Source organism: Cibotium barometz, chromosome 29 (genome assembly GCF_041138505.1).
Source record: "Cibotium barometz isolate CiBa-2024 chromosome 29, ASM4113850v1, whole genome shotgun sequence".
Classification (NCBI taxonomy): Eukaryota; Viridiplantae; Streptophyta; class Polypodiopsida; order Cyatheales; family Cibotiaceae; genus Cibotium; species Cibotium barometz.
Window position 1 is genome coordinate 11,663,094 of NC_141074.1, and position 17,077 is coordinate 11,680,170.

The window sequence follows — 17,077 nt, forward strand, 5'->3', positions numbered from 1 at the left end:
ATTAAGCAAGCAAACATGCACACTCAGCACATTCCAATCACACACACATCACAACCAAGCAATCAAGAAGGTAAGAGATCAAGAGAAGAAGAAATCTTTGCACTTGAGAAATTATTGGATTCCACTATTCACATTATCAAAAGTTTTATATATATATATATATATATATATATATATATATATATATATATATATATATATATATATAAGTGGGCTTTGCCTGGCTGCCCAATTAAGTGGGTGTACCCATTGCCTATCTCCACCCATATATACAAGGCTTATGGGGCTAGCTTTTAATATATCATTAGGCACATGGCCATATATGATTTGAACTATTCCTAGTCTACAGGCAGGGATTTCAGATGTACGGAATGATAAAGCAATGTATGTGAATGATAATAGACCAATTGAACTAAATTCCAAGCTCTAAAATAATCCTTGGCATCCTTCTAGTAGAATGTCTCCATTCCAAACAACTTATGCTAAGGATGTGCAGTTTATGGACAAGACTACTATACCTCCTAAAATTTCTCTAACCCAGCCAATAGATAGAGTTTCAAGGCAAGTATTAGAGAAAATGGAGAGTGAGATGAGATTCATCAAGCGACACATAAAGAAGCTCAGGTAAAAAGCATAATTATGTCAAGAAGCACTCTCCATAATTTGCTCAAGGGTATATAGTTTTCCTAAGAGTTAGACCTTGAAGTTAGGATGAGGAGAAAGAGTGTCCTATACATATGTCGGCCCTTTCAAGATATTAAGGAAACACGTTAGACAACCATTTTTTCAAGGAAACATGGTAAAGTGGCCCTTTCAAGGAAACATGGTAAAGTGGCCCTTTCAAGGAAACATGGTAGAGTGGTTACTTGTTGAAACTATCTAGTAATATTAAAGTTCACTCCATGTTTCATGTACATATGTTGGCCATTTCAAGGTACTAAAGGAAACATGGTAGAGTGGCTTACTTATTGTTGAATTATCCCAGTAATATTAAAGTTCATGTTTCATGTGAGCTTGTTGAAAAAGTATGTTGCTAATCCAGATCACATGTTATAGGATATGAATGTCTTTCAAGGAGATTTGACCATAGAAACCCAAGGCTATCTTGGGGATAGGAGAAGTAATAAGATTACAAATAGAAGTTTGAAGTTATAGTCAAGTGGGATATGTATCCATTAGAAGATGCTACTTGGGAAGAGTGGAACAAATTAATCTTAAAGTAGCCACTGTCATTTAACTTTGAGAATAAAGCCCTTTGAAGGGGTGGTGGATGTAAGGCTTCAAATAATACTTGTAATTAACCTTAGATTATGCATCGTTAATCTTAGAGTATATGTCATTTAGCTATGAGAATAAATCCCTTTGAAAGGAGGGTGGGTGTATGTAAGGCCTCAAATAATACTTGTAGAGTAAGAACCAAGTTTTGGGTACAAATAAATAAAGAAATCTCTAAGTGGGATTTTAAACAATAAAAGAAGTGTCCACTTTTTTATAATTAATTGATCAAAGGTGTGCAACAGAGTTTTAGGACTCTACCTTATTAAACATAACTCAAATTAAAGCTCGTATGCAAAAAAAAAGCAATGGTGAGAAAATGTTAATCATGGTAATAACCAATGCATTTGAATAGATTAAGTAGAGGAATTTTTTTTGTGGGTGCATGGACAAGGTGGTTGACCACACATTTTTTAGTGGTATTGAAACTAACCACTTGACAAGTGTTAATAAAATGGTAGGAACAAAGGTAGTTATTAAATATTTAATCAAAGAGAAGAGCCAGCATTTTTTTGTTAGATTTCATCTCAAGAGGGAAAGATTCTGTCAATTGTTTATGAGAAGGTGGGGCAAGGGCCCAACCATGTGTCCAAGTATAAGCTTCAACCAAGGCACCCCTTTGATATACGGAGGAAATAACTCTCTCTCTCTCTCTCTCTCTCTCTTTCACACACACACACACACACACACACACACACACACTTGTTGAGTAAGCCACTCATTTTTTCCCTATATATGAGGGCCCCAAATCTATTGCCACATATGTGGGATTATCGCTCTAGCATTTTCCCTCTCATGTGTCAGTTTTCTGAAGCCCTACAAGTTTTTAAGATTCATGGGATGTTGAATGGCTTGATGAGGGAAACTTTAAATGCATGTAACTTAAGTTCCTCTTCACAATTTTGAAGAGCATTTGTTTGTCTCGATCAAAGGGGATTAAGGTGTGATTTTGAAGAGTCAAAGGGGTCATTTATTTGTAAGAAAGAAACATAATATAATGAAGTATTTTTTAGATTTTATGCATAGACTTTAAGAGTAAGATTTAGAGTCTCTACTTCTAGATCCTCCAAGGTTTGAGAAGATTAAAGGGAAGTGATTTTGAAGTTTAAAATATTTAAGAAAATAGGTCCAAGCAACTCATTAACTTTGGTAATATCTTTATGCCTACTTAAACAATCATATTGAATGCATCTTTTCCAACTTAAAACTAGGAAAATTAAACTCCTCTTCTAAGGCTATAATTATGCTTCTCCTATGAACGATTTGCTTCAAGAGGCACTATCATACATGAAATGGTGCGATGCTTGGTTGAGGGCTGCAAATCGTCTTCCTACAGGCTTGCTCGTTGCCAATAAGGTGCTCTCCATCTTGTTTTCTTTTTTTCTGATTTTTGCTTTTATGAGTAAGGCCAAAAAAGGCTAAATCAGGGAAAATTGGGCATTTTGGGTAAAATTGAAAGGGGCATTCTGGCTGGTTCTTCCCTTCCTAAGGCTGATTTTCGGGTTAATGCTAGCTGATTTTTAGGGTTAGGTTTTTCTGATTTTAGGATTAGGGTTTGGCTGTGGGCATTCTACAGGTTACGATTTGTTTGCTCTGATACCACTGTTAACATTTTAGCTTAGTTAAATATTCTTAAACATAATTAAAGATCTCTTGCATATGTGCCAAGAAATCCCTAGCTGTAGCATTCTGAATCGTATGCACGAAGCATATCCTCCAAAACCTGATTCACCTTGTCCATCTGTCCTTCGGATCGAGGATGACTAGAGGAACTAAAACTCAGCGTGGTCTCCAATTTCTGGAATACGAGTTGCCACAGAAGTACCTGGTAAACTTCGAGTCCCTATCACTCACTATGTCACAAGGTAAACCATATAACTTGAAAAGCTGCCCAATAAATTGCTGTGCCAATTCAGGAGCCGTTACTGTTTTCCTTGTGGGTAAAAATCTTGCCATCTTTGTTAATCTATATACCACCACCCAAATGGCATCATGTCCTCTGGGAGTGCATGTGGTAAACGGTGATGAAGTCCATGAAAATAAACTCCCATTTCCTTTATATAAGGGATTTCGAGAGGATGTAACAGTCTTCCAGTCCTAAGGGTGTTCAACCTTATTCACGTAATACCGTTGACACTTTATCACATAGTCCTGGACTTGTGCCCTCATCGTGACAATCATAAAGGATCCTCCTCCTAATATCATCACTATCCGGAATGCAAGCTCTATCTTTTGGAACTAACACTCTGTTTTGCGAATAAGATATGGACCTCAAGGAACCTTGACAGGTGGAATGATCCTTGAGCTCTGGTCTGTAATAATGGAGCTCCTTGCCTGGACCTATTGCCAAAATATCTATCGATCTCACATAGCCCTCTCAGGGAATCATAAAGGTAGCGTGAATCTCGGCGAAACTCAAAAGATTTACCTCCCCAATCCGACTCAATGCACCCTGTTCAAGCTACCCATCCGATACCGAAACTCCATGTCAAAATCATACATCAACTCTGTCTACCATGCCTTCTTTCCCCTCAACTCAGGTCTATCAGAGAATTACTTGATCAACTCATGGTCAGTCAAGACAACAAATTTGGATCCATATAAGTAATGTCTCCAAATTTTCAATGCGTGAATAACTGCATGTAAGTCTTTCTCTTGAGTATGCCATCTAACCTATGTATCATCAAGCTTCTTGCTTTCAAAAGTCATAGATCGGCCCTCCTGGAATAAAGCAGTCCCTACCTCAAAATCAATGGCATTAGTCTCAACCACAAATGGTTTGCCAAGATCCGGTATGGCTAGAACTGGTGCATCTCTCACTGTAAGCTTGATCCTTATAAAATCCTGATCAAGCCTCTTATTCCGAGTAATAGAAGCATGAGACTTTCGTCCACGTCCTTTGAGGTGGTTAGAAAGGGGAACGGTTGCATCTAAATATTCCGTCACTTGCTTCTTAAGAAAGACAATGAATCCAAAAAACGAACGAATCTGTCTGAGGTATTGGTCAATCTAAAACCTTTTGTATTCACTCAAGATCTATGCTCATCCCACACTTAGAGATTTTTGCATACAGTTAGTCGCTCACACCTTAGCATTCCCAAGACATATATGAGGTGCTCTACATGCTCCTCCAAAGAATGGCTATATACCAAAATATCATCTAAGCATTGTCACGTGCATGCACATGGACATGGCTAATCCCTGATTTTAGCATATAAAACATTATATTACCATATTGGAGAATTTGGAAAAATCCCAAAGCTTTGGAAACTTTCTTTTCAATCTACTTTTGGTGTGTCTTAAGCATACAAACTCAAAAGCTGTCGGAGAATGTGCATTTAGAACCTACTCTTTAAGCTCTTTCCAATGATATATCACATGAGGGGGTTTTGACAAAAGCTTAAAAAGGTTCACCATTCTCCCTTTTTTACAATCTTGTAAAATGGAAATTGGGATTTTTCCAAATTCTCTAATATGGTGTTTTATGATTTGGAGTTGTAGCAGGTGTAATGAAGACTCAGAGCTTCTGCGCATGTAACGTTGGTATTCGAGCTTTAGGCCGATTATTGATGACCCACCTAGGTGAAAGTTTCCGCACTTATGTCACTGGCATGGTTGATGAGATTATGGGTAATATGCCACTAGTGGATAACATGCTATGTGACAGTCATATTTGGATCACTAAAGTTTGGCATAGTTATAGTGCCAGGGCTAGGGAAGACAAGTGGAACAAATGCACAGCTCTACACCAGACTTTGGAGTGGAATCAGAGACTGAAGGAAAGGTTTTCAATGAAAAGGTTGCCAGGAAGGGAAGGATGACAAGTATGGGAGACCATATGTGGAGACAGGGGATGATGACAATCATCCAGGGTTAGAAGTTGGAATCCCGTCATCAAGTTTAGCAAAAGGGAATGTCATGTGCATGCACATGGGCATGGCAAATCCTTGATTTGCAGTAGATAAAACATTATGATTTGGAGCCGTAGCAGCTGTCATAGGCATGGAGGGCATGGTGTGTGGAGCAAGATCTTGTTGGCCAACAGATGGAGTACCTATTAGATGGTGTCGGTAGCATGATGATTTTTGCATGTCCATGGAACTAGCCGACAGCAATGTAACACGCGGAAGCTCTAGGAGTCTTCTTTCAGCCCTAAACACTACTGAGAACATGTTGATGCAGAAACGCAGACAGAAGGGAGAGTAGAGAGAGAGAGAGATATGGCTGGAATTTCAGTATATTTCTGATGGTACAAAAAGGTACCTACATCTACAGCCCTTGGCTGCCTTCTTGAAGAGGTTAACATCACCAAAACATTCCTATACTAGGGACCCAACTCCTAAAGAGTTGAATGAATAATACAATGAGCATCCTTGCCTATTTATAGGCTCTTGAACAAATAGAAGAGCTGGCCGACTGTGGTCGGCCAGTTGACTGGTAGTATTTCCCATAAAAGTGATGTGCCTGCAGCCGCCTCAAATCTGGTCCAGCCGACAGCCTTCTCTTGCAGCCGACAGTACCCCTCTTGCAGCCGCCTGGTCATCCTGGTCCCCTCTAGCCAAATCAGCACTTGATGCTCCAACTTCTGGTTCTTATCATTCTTTTTCTAGCTGTCCCTTCTGGACTCGCTGAGGAACATGTGCACGGGCATACTTGCACATGACATCCCCCTCTGCTAAACTTGATGATAGGATTCCAACTTTTTCCTTGGATGAGACTGTCATCATCCCATTCTGTTTACGGGAGTCCCTCTATCATCCATCCATCTGTGGTAACCCTTTTCTCTGAAAACCTGGCCTGGTCTCCAAAACCACTCTAACTCTGAATAAGATCTTTGCATCTGTTCCTTCCAGTCCCCAATCCATTCCTGCCCTGACTCTGAACATTGTCTTGGTCTTCATTCCTGAGAAATGAGTCTGGCACTCTCACATCACCCCTTGGAGGATAATCCTCCCTTGGGACCGTTGCCCGAGAACCTATCTGGCTCACAGGACTGCCATCCCCTCTGGCTTTGTGGAACACCACCAACAAACCTCCTGGGAGCTCTTCCGGATCTTGTGTTCCTTTGCCTTGGGCTTCGTATCCGTATACTTTCCTGTACCTTGGACCTGTACACCATTATATGGTGTTTAGCTTTGCTGAGCCTGAGGCTCTGATACCAATGTAACACGCGGAAGCTCTGGGAGTCTTTTTTGCTGATGCAGAAACGCAGACAGAAGGGAGAGTAGAGAGAGAGAGAGATATGGCTGGAATTTCAGTATATTTGTGATGGTACAAAAAGGTACCTACATCTACAGCCCTTGGCTGCCTTCTTGAAAAGGTGAACATCACCAAAACATTCCTATACTAGGGACCCAACTCCTAAAGAGTTGAATGAATAACACAATGAGCATCCTTGCCTATTTATAGGCTCTTGAACAAATAGAAGAGCTGGCCGACTGCTGGTCGGCCAGTTGACTGGCAGTATTTCCCATAAAAGTGATGCGCTTGCAGCTGCCTCAAATCTGGTCCAGCCGACATCCTTCTCTTGCAGCCGACAGTACCCCTCTTGCAGCCGCGTGGTCATCCTGGTCCCCTCTAGCCAAATCAGCACTTGATGCTCCAACTTCTGGTTCTTATCATTCTTTTTCTGGCTGCCCCTTCTGGACTAGCTGAGGAACATGTCCATGGGCATACTTGCACACGACAAGCAAGTCGGCTAGTTCACTATTCCTTCAAGGGCCTATAAAAAGGCATCGCTTGACTCCTAGTATTATATCTGACACCTCACAAGTGTTAGGTCATAGTAGATAGGTAGGATAGGGTTTTCCACCTTTTTGGGGCAAGCCTATGGCTGCCAGAAACATGTACCTTTTTGTACTATATGAATATAGTAAAAATACAGCCATCTCTCTCTCTCTCTCTCTCTCTCTCTCTCTCTCCCTCTCTTTTCTCCATATTTTCTTTGCGTTTTGCATCAAGATGTTCCTATGAAAGGCATTGAGGGCTGAAAAAAGACTCAGAGGTTCCGCACATGTAACAAGCATACCACAACTAATTTCCCCAAACAATCCAAAAAGAGATCGTTCGTCATCCACTAAAAAAGTAGTAGGAGCATTTGTGAGCGCAAAAGGTACTACGAGAAACTCGTAATGAACATATTTGGTTCAAAAACTTGTCTTAAAGGTAACTTCCTCGACTATCTTGATCTAATGATAACCCGTACAAAAATCAAACTTCGTAAAATACTTGGCTCCTTGGAGCCTATCAGATCGTCCGCTCTAGGAAGGGGGTATCTATTCTTGATTGTAGCTTTGTTCAACTTTTTATGGTTGACACACATCCTCCAAGTTCGTCTTTTTTATGCTTCAAAAGCACTGGAGCTCCCCAGGGGGATTTACTCTGTTGAATTTATCCTATCCTAAGATATTCTGATAATTATCGGGCAATCTCATCCTCTTCCAATTGGCTCACCCTGTAAGGTGTAATACTCACAGGTTGAGACCGTGGAATTAGATCAATCGTAAGGTCAATCGATTGACTAGGCGGTAAACCATGAGGTAACTCTGCAAGAAAAACATTAGGAAACTCTGTTTGATCTTTTCTAACTTAGGTGTCTCCCAAACATCTAACTGACTAGATTTAAAATCAAACGTAACATTAGATGAAAGAGGATCAGACAACATTGAAACACTTCATAATTTCTACACAGTTTACAAGAGTAGAAGAGGGTGGGACTCCAAAGCACCCTTATGACAAACTGGAGTAGGGCTACTGGTCGGCCACAGCAAACAGGCTGACAGCAACACCCGATTGGATAAATCCTAGTCGGCCAACAAAAGGAGTAGTCGGCCAGCACATGATAAGTCGGCCATAAGAAAACAGTCGGCCAGTAAATGGATCAAGTGGGCCAGTAAGGTACAGTCCCCCACGACCAGACAAAACATAGAAAAAGACATGGAAAATGAGGAAAAATGGAGAATACTCCTAACTGGGCGGGCACACCCACAACAGAGGCCCTCTATAACACGCGGAAGCTCTGGGGGTCTTCTTTCAGCCCTAAACACTCTTGGAAACATGCTAATGCAAAAACGCAGATATGAAGAGAGAGTAGAGAGAGAGAGAGAAGAATGCTGGAAATTCAGTATATTAATATGGTACAGAAAGGTACTCAGTCCACAGCCCTAGGTTGCCTTGTAAAAAAGGTGATGAACACCCAAAATCTAGTCCTAACATGGACCCTAAGGATCCACTCCATAAAGGGGTGAATGAATAGAATGAGGAGCCTTTATGCCTATTTATAGGCCTTCATCAAGACTTGGCAAACTGGCCGACTGCTGGTCGGCCAGTCAACAGTTCATAAATTCATTTAACGCATGCCCAACTGGCCTACCCATCTCCATGTGGCGCCTGCAGTCGACAGCCTCCTGTAGTACAGCCGTCGCCAATCAGGTACAGCCGACAGATCATCTGCAGCCGACTGCCCTCCCTTGCATCTATCTCCAAGTCCATACTGCCATAAGTGCTCTGTGCTCCATCATCCTGGTTCTACTTGGTTCTCATACTCCTTTTATTTGGCTGCCTCTTCTGGACCAGTATCTGAGAATGTCCATGGCATCTTTCATGCACATGACATCCTCCTCTGCTAAACTTGATGACGGGATTCCAACCTGTTCTTGGATGACTGTCATCATCCCAATCTTTTCCCAAAGTCCCTCTGTCATCCTTCCATCCTTGGCAACCCTTTTCTCTGAAAGCCGGGCACGGTCTCCAAAACCACTCTGTCTCAGAATAAGATCTATGCATCTGTTCCATCTAGTCCACAATCCATTCTTGCCCTGACTCTAAACACTGTCTTGGTCTTCATTCCTGAGAAATGAGTCTGGCACTCTCACACCACCCTTGGAGGATAAACCTCCCTTGGGACCGTTGCCCGAGAACCTATCTAGCTCTAGCCATCCCCTCTAGCTTTGTGGAACATCACCAACAAACCTCCTGGGAGCTCTTCCTGATTCTGTGTTCCTTGCCTTGGGCTTCGTATCCGTGTACTTTCCTGTACCTTGGACTTGTACACCATCATATGGGATTGAATCAATGTTTAGCTTTGCTGAGCCTGATGCTCTGATATACCAATGTAACACGCGGATGCTCTGAGAGTCTTCTTTCAGCCCTAAACACTCTTGGAAACATGCTGATGCAAAAACGTAGATATGAAGAGAGAGTAGAGAGAAAATGAAATGAAATGAAATGTTATATTAACCTCTTCAAAAGGCCAAAGTGACCTATGAGACCAAAGTTACAACCATATGAGATGTGATACACTATCTGGAAAAGAAAAGAAAGGACTGAAGGTAAGTATCTAGCCCTACAATGCATCAGTAGGGAGCATCCGGAAGCAGCAACTAGGGAGAGTGGGAAGCTAATGCTACTAGTCAAAATGGGGTACATGAGTACATGGATAGATGAATACTTGAATATGGGGGAGTACAAAAGTGACAGTGAGTACAACAGTATATGGCTGGAGTGGTAATCATCCTAGGAGCTCTAGCATGGGTCTCTGCCGGATGGCCTGGATATCTGCCATAGTGAGATGCCTGGTTGGACGAGCCCAATGCCTCGCAATGATGCTCTGAATCCTCCGGTGTAGTGCAATGCATGCTTAGAGTTGAGCTTTTTTGAGTCTACAGATGCATGCTTTTTCGAGTCTATAGATGCATCAAGTGACATACAGGAGTCGCCTCAATCAAATGAAGAAAGGCCAACTTCATCAAGGAATCCCAATGGATATTAAAAAATGGAAGCCAAAGAAGGCCATAGCACCAAGTGTACTCTTTAGTTAGTCTAATTTTCATGAAGAGTATTGACTCCACAAAAAAGAACTGAAGAGATGTCATTTTCCTATTAGATTTATATTAATTAATGAAGGAAGGAGACAACAAGGTAACAAAAGAGACTTGAGAGATCTTGTTTTTTCTTAATGAAGGAGTGATACAAGAGGGTGACAAAACAAAGAGTTTTCACTTATCTCCCCACTATCCTTGTGTAAGGATCCGCGAACCCTCGGGCGTTTGGATCTGCCCAACTGGATAGCTCTCTCAACTAGAGTCCCACGGGGTGCCCACTGTTGGGTTGTCGGCTGTGTGTCCTCCCGGGTAGTCCCTCTAAAGAAGTCAGTAATCTGTCTCTGTGTGGACTCCCTGCCAGTTGGGCGTCTGCTCCTCATAATGGACTCTCTGAGCTTGCGGATCTCCAGGAGATAAAAACCCAAGCATCGCTGATCACAATAGTCCATGACTCTAGACAGTGGTCCAAACCCCTCTCTGAAAAGGCAATGGTAGCGCCCTCGAATCTCATAATATGCTGTGGAGCGACAGATGTAGTGCTCCTCTGTCTCTGGCTCTATCCAACAAATCTGACATATCCTGTCCCTTGGAGGTATGCCTCTAAATCTGCCTGTCTCTATCTCTAATTGATGTGAAGAGGTGCAGATCTGCCCAATGGCGCACCTCAATCCATGAGACAGATGGGTATCCATGTAGCTCGGTCTAAGTATAAAGCTATCCTCAGTGGTGCGGAGAAGATGGTCTCTATAGAAAGCCATCTTCGTTCCTAACTCCTGTGAGGGCTCTAGCCATGTCCTCCTAGTGTCCAACTGAATGAGGTCCTGTTTGATGACTCTACTAATCTCAGAATGTGTCAAGGTGAGAGAGGGTGCCTCTAGAGAGTATTGGAAGGGTGGAAGTCTGTCTAAGCTGAACCCGTGGAGCTCAAACCAGGATGCTATCTGCGCATACCAACATGAAGTGTCTCCCTCCATGGCTAGCTGATGAGAGGACTCTAAAGCAAGTCGTGCATACCGGTGCCGGGGAAGCTCCCAGGTGCTATGAATGAAGGACACTGATCTGGCAAGAGCTTCTACTACGATCGGTGGTGCTCCCATCTCGGCTCGGATAATCTCATGGGGTACCGAGGCCTTAGCCTGAATCATCTTGGAGATCATGGACACAAGTGGTCTCTCCATCGATCTCCATCCCTCGTATGTGCATCCTGATCGACTGTGACGATCAAGGCTAGGCCCCCAGATCTATACTCCATATAGCATAGCCGATGTGACCAGCGTGTCAAAAAGCCACAGCTTAGTGCGTGGCTCCTGAAACTGTACCTGTGAGCACATCCTCTCTAGACCTCCTAGTGCTGCATATCCTCTAGAGAGAGAAGAATGCTGGAAATTCAGTATATTAATATGGTACAAAAAGGTACTCAGTCCACAGCCCTAGGCTGCCTTGTAAAAAAGGTGATAAACACCCAAAATCTAGTTCTAACATGGACCCTAAGGATCCACTTCATAAAGGGGTGAATGAATAGAATGAGGAGCCTTTATGCCTATTTATAGGCCTTCATCAAGACTTGGCAAACTGGCTGACTGCTGGTCGGCAAGTCAACAGTTCATAAATTCATTTAACGCATGCCCGACTGGCCTACCCATCTCCATGTGGCGCCTGCAGAAAGCCGACAGCCTCTTGTAGTACAGCCGCCGCCAATCAGGTACAGCCGACAGATCATCTGCAGCCGACTGCCCTCCCTTGCATCTATCTCCAAGTCCATACTGCCATAAGTGCTCTGTGCTCCATCATCCTGGTTCTACCTGGTTCTCATACTCCTTTTATCTGGCTGCCTCTTCTGGACCAGTATCTGAGAATGTCCATGGCATCTTTCATGCACATGACACCCTCACTCCCTACTGAGTAATATGGTATAGATAGGAAATGACTGCTAACAGTATCATGGTTATGAAACCATCCTTTACCTATAATAATGTCTACCCTATCTAGATTCGTCAACAAAAAATCTAGACTATTCAAATAACTCTGGGTAGATATAAGTAGTTGAGTCACACATCTGTCCCAATATCTGTCCATACCCTGCCGCCAAGTTCACACGGTAGACATGATCACTTGGTCGGGTCTCCACTCCCAATTTCTGCACCAGTTTGGCACTAATAAAATTGAGAGTGCTACCAGGATCAAATAGGATATGTACAGCTTTTCCCAACACTGATCCATACATACGTATGAGATCACTGGGTCCAAAAATTGCCATACTAAAGTTACAATCCATGCAAGAACTATGGTCAAGAACTGTGGTATGAACGTAAGTAATCTTAGGGATACTTGTAATCTTGGTCAAGTGAGCTCCCTTAGGCTTTTACTTTTTCTGTGCTTGAGGGCAACTTTCGTTCCAATGGCGTGTCTAGCCACAAGTAAAGCTTCGGCCCTCCCAAATGTTTTGGAGGCTTTGCTCTGCTTTTGAGTCTTCTTGGAATTGTTTTGACCTGAAGTTTGGGTTTGGTTCTGAGTTGTGGAAGCCTGCACAAACCTAAATTTTCGTTTACGTTTCGGAGTTACTTGAGCTTTTTTGCTTCTGAGGAACATTCTTCTCACTCTTGCCGGCAACTGTCTCTCCATAAATCTTTGCAAAACGGATAGCATCCTCAAGTGTTTTGCCATTGTTGTTTCTTACGTGAATCTGGGAACAATCTCCGCATAAAAAACCCAAGCAAGGTGACCGCATCCATACGCGTTGCCTTCGCTCGCAACTCTCTAAACTTGCTCAAATAGGTGTCAAAAGACATGGTCTTCATATCCAGCTCTGTAAATCTGGATACCACGTCATACTCATCCTTTGCCTAGAGGAGCTCATCTCTGAGCATCTGCTCAAAACTAGCCCAAGCAGTAGGCTTGTCCCAAAGCTCTTTCCACCAAGACATGGCTTTTTTTTTCAGGAGGCGGTGCACCATCTGAATCTTTTGAGCGCCCTAGAGAGGATGGAATTCAAAATGAACATTCCACTTCAGCCATGCATCAACCACTTCTTGGGTTCTTTCCTTCCTCTCCCCCGAAAAGACCTCTGGGGTGAAGAACAAAGCTGCATAAAATATGCCCTCCTGCAGGTGTGGGAGTATTGTGATTTGTTGATGCAATAAAGTGATCTCCTTTCAAAGATTAGCTGCCTCACTACCCTAGCTCCTTAATGTAAAGATCTCTTCTTGGAGTTTCTGCATCTTGATGTCAAAGTAAGACTTCTCCACCACAATTATCTCCTCCTCTTCCACCATTGTGGTATGGTGGCCAAGCTCAGTATCATGGCCAGGCTTCTCAACATTTGCCTCTTTATCTTCCTGGTCCCATTCATGATCCGATAAATCATCGGTAAAGGACAGGGGCTGGGGTGTTGACATGGATATGAGAGATGGAAGAGTGAAAAACACAAGGGTGTTTGTTACTGCAAAAAGAAAGGAAAGTCGATATGTGCGAATTCTGAATTTATAGATAGAAAGTGTAAGAGGCCTCCCAGGCCTATCATGGAGAAGTGCCTATTGCTTTTCCCTGAGAATGCACAGCCGGTTCTTGTAAAATAACTAGCTATCATGAATGGTGCCGTTACAGGCTGCCCTAATGATGACTACTCTCTTTCTCTCTCTCTTTAAGGCTGCCCATGAAGAATACCGGCTGTTGGGGACTGTTTTGGAGGCTTCCATCGCGAAGAAATACTGAAGGCAAGGGTATTTAATCATTTATTATCCATTGTACTTGTTGCACCAGCATTTGTACTTGCTGTACTTGCTGTACCAGCCATCGTATCGGCTGTACCAGCCACTGTACGTGCTGTACTAGCCACCGTATCGGTTGTACCAATTTTTGTACTTGCTGTACCTACTGTACTAGCCACCGTACCGGTTGTACCAGCCACTGTACCTGCTATACCAGCCCTTGTACTGGCTGTACCAGCTTTTGTACTTGCTGCACCACCCATTGTACCGGCTGTACTAGCTTCTGTACTTGACGTACCTGTTGTACCAGCCACCGCACCGGCTGTACCAGCCATCGTACCTGCTGTACCAGCTGAATGGAGAGTTGTACTTGCTGTACCCTTTCTATTGCATGAAGACCCGTGGTTTTTGGGGAAGAATCAGTACCCACACGGAGGTATATGGATTATATTGTTGGCTCGGCATTTCTACAGCCTATGTTCTGGCTTGGTTGCCTCGTGTTGGGCTGTGTTATGGCATTTGTATTTGGATAATCCGGCATCTCCCGTGGGGAGAGTAAGGCCCTCAAAGCTTGTACATGATATTATTCTCCTTGGGTAAGAAAATACTCCAAGGGGGGGGTCGGCCCATTCCGGCCTCTATGCGGTGTCACACGTGCAAGCTCCATTTTCAGCATTTGTGGATGTTTTGTCCAGCTTTTATGTTTTATGCAAAGTGATGATGGATATGTGTTAAGGCTGTGGCCATGTTTAAGTGTTTTAATATGCATTGATGGTATCAACAAGTGTGTCAAAGGCCCTAGTCCCCTGGGCACCCGCCGCGAGTTTCAGGCTCCCTCACCCCACCAACTTTTTCTTCCGTGTTAGAGTTTGCGCACCTGCACCCTCTCCTTGTTCAGGGACTAGATAATAATATGGAAGGTATCAGGGTCTGAAGCAAAGAGGTGAAAAATCTGCCACCAAACCAAATTGCCTTGGACAGCCCCAAAGGTAATGTCAGTGGATCTCTTGAGAATTCCAGATCGGACCAATGATCGCAACACAAAAATCTGCCACCAAACCAATTGCCTTTGGACAGTCCCAAAGGTAATGTCACTGGATCTCTTGAGAATTTCTGGATCGGACCACTAATTGAAGGATCTTTTCTTGGGAAAAAAAGTATGAAGTTTGAGATACTTGATTTTTTTCAAGTTGCTTGTATTGAAGTTGTCCATTTACCTTTGTTTTCTTTCCTCGAGCCAAAGATTTAGGATTACATAGTTGTAGTAGATGTTTGATGGCTTCTTTGCTTCAGTTGAATGAGAAAACATAAATTCAGGTGGAACATTTGATTTGGAACCTAGCTTGGCAGATTAGACATTACGTTGGGATCAAATGACTTGAAGCTATATAAATAGAGCCCCATAGACTCTTGGCCTTGAATTATAGAAATAAAGAATGAAAGATTGTATTAAACGTGTCCCAAAGGGTGTATGAGACTAAGAATGAGTACATTTGATCCATGAATAACGAGATGTGAGAAACATGAAAAAAATAACATCTATCAAAGAAAACGTCCCACGTGCTTCTTGCATACAATGAAGAGAGTCAAAGCTCATTAAATGTCATCCTCCTCCATAAGAGTTCAATGGATGTGAACATTGAAAATCCACAATAAGTGAAAAATGATTTACCATAACCTTGTCTAATAAAAGACTCACAATTTAGAGCAATGACTCAAAATAATCCCCAAAAAGGGCCACCACTGCACCAATTCACGACAAAAACAAAAGATAGTTCCTAAATAAACAAAAAATGGTTCCTAAATAGGCAACATGTACCTTAAACTGACAACATTACAAGCATTATGCTCATCATAAAAAATATCTTTGAGATGCATGCCATTGCATCTCATTGTAATGCTAACACGTGCCTTCGTAAGATTAGAATATATCCAAGCTTACAATTGAGAATTTTTAAAATTAAGATGGATACATTACATGTTTGCTTTCGAGCATTGGTCCAGTAATGATTTCTAATCACGATACGCCCTTTGGCCTAGTCTACAAAACAACCTATAAAATCCAAAGCAACATCACAAAACTTTTCATAAAATTCATAGATGCTCCCCCTCCATCCTTCTCACCTTGTGTTTTTTAACTAAGCCGCCTCATTAAAAAGATGAAAAGTACTATGACCTACATTTTGTTTTTGTAAGCCTTACATCATGCTTTGTTTATTCGTTTGCAAGAAATATAGCAAAACAAGATGGCTACATATGACCTACCTTAAGAACACTTTGATGTCCATTGTGAAAGTGAAAATTGTTGGAAGTGCCTCCATGGATAACATAATTGTACGAATTGGATGGCAAAGAATACTCTTGTCATGTGCAAGACATGCACTGGTTGTGAGCTCAGAGCTAATCCTGAGGAGAGCAACCAGATAAAGACAGATCAAGACTAGAGTTTAGGAGCATGAGTTGCTGTTTTGGCAGGGATTTATCTGATGGAAGATGTGGGATTGTTGTCGGCCAGAATATGAGAGTCTTGAAGAACCTGTCGGTTGCATGAATCACATGGATTTGGACCTAGACCTGGCCGACCAGCAGTCGGCCAGTCCGTCAGGGTATTTCCAGCCTATAAATGGCAAAGTTTGCTCATTGTTTTGACCAATCAGCCCTTGCTTGGCTGGGTCATAGAATAAGATCTTAGACTAGGTTTTCTACCTTTTCAAGAAGGCAGCCTATGGCTGCAAAGACACTTGTACCTTTTTGTATATTATGAATATACTGAATATTAGCTCTCTCTCTTGAACCTAATGTCCCCCTATCCACCCTCACAACACAACTCACCACCATACTCCACACATCCGCCACTGCTTCTTTCATCTGCACGCGGCGGTCTACCGCCAAGCCACCTTGTGGTTCCATGCCCGAGAATTGTTGGTATGATGACGAATGTCGGGCCACACGCTCCCATCTTAAGCATGAGGTACAGATTGGGCAAATCACGAAGCGCCCAAGCGCAACGGATTTCTCAACGGCTCACCCAACGGCTCACCCAACGCAAGAAACGGGAGTTCTATGCTTGGAAAGAGGATGAGTTATACTGACTTTTCTTAGGGCTGAACTGCAAAGAGGTGAAACCGTCCTGACGGGCGGTGAAACAAACACTCGCACATAAAACACTTGAACGCCATTGAGGACCTAGAAAAGTAAAACAAACTAGGGGAGCTAGAGTGCTCCTGCAAACAGTACACGGACACCGATTGGCCCCAAAACGCAGTGGCGCCC

The 17,077-nt window shown here is 42.7% G+C and overlaps 1 protein-coding gene across 1 annotated transcript in view; it reads left to right on the forward strand.

Moving 5' to 3' along the window:
• Positions 1 to 2,496: 2,496 nt before the first annotated feature.
• The window catches only part of LOC147621843 (phosphopantetheine adenylyltransferase 1-like), a 164,101-nt gene continuing 149,520 nt past the window's right edge, over positions 2,497 to 17,077 (forward strand). Inside the window, exon 1 of the mRNA XM_086822869.1 lies at positions 2,497 to 2,631. The gene's annotated coding sequence lies outside the window, so the exon portion shown is untranslated. The remainder of the gene's footprint in view (positions 2,632 to 17,077) is intronic.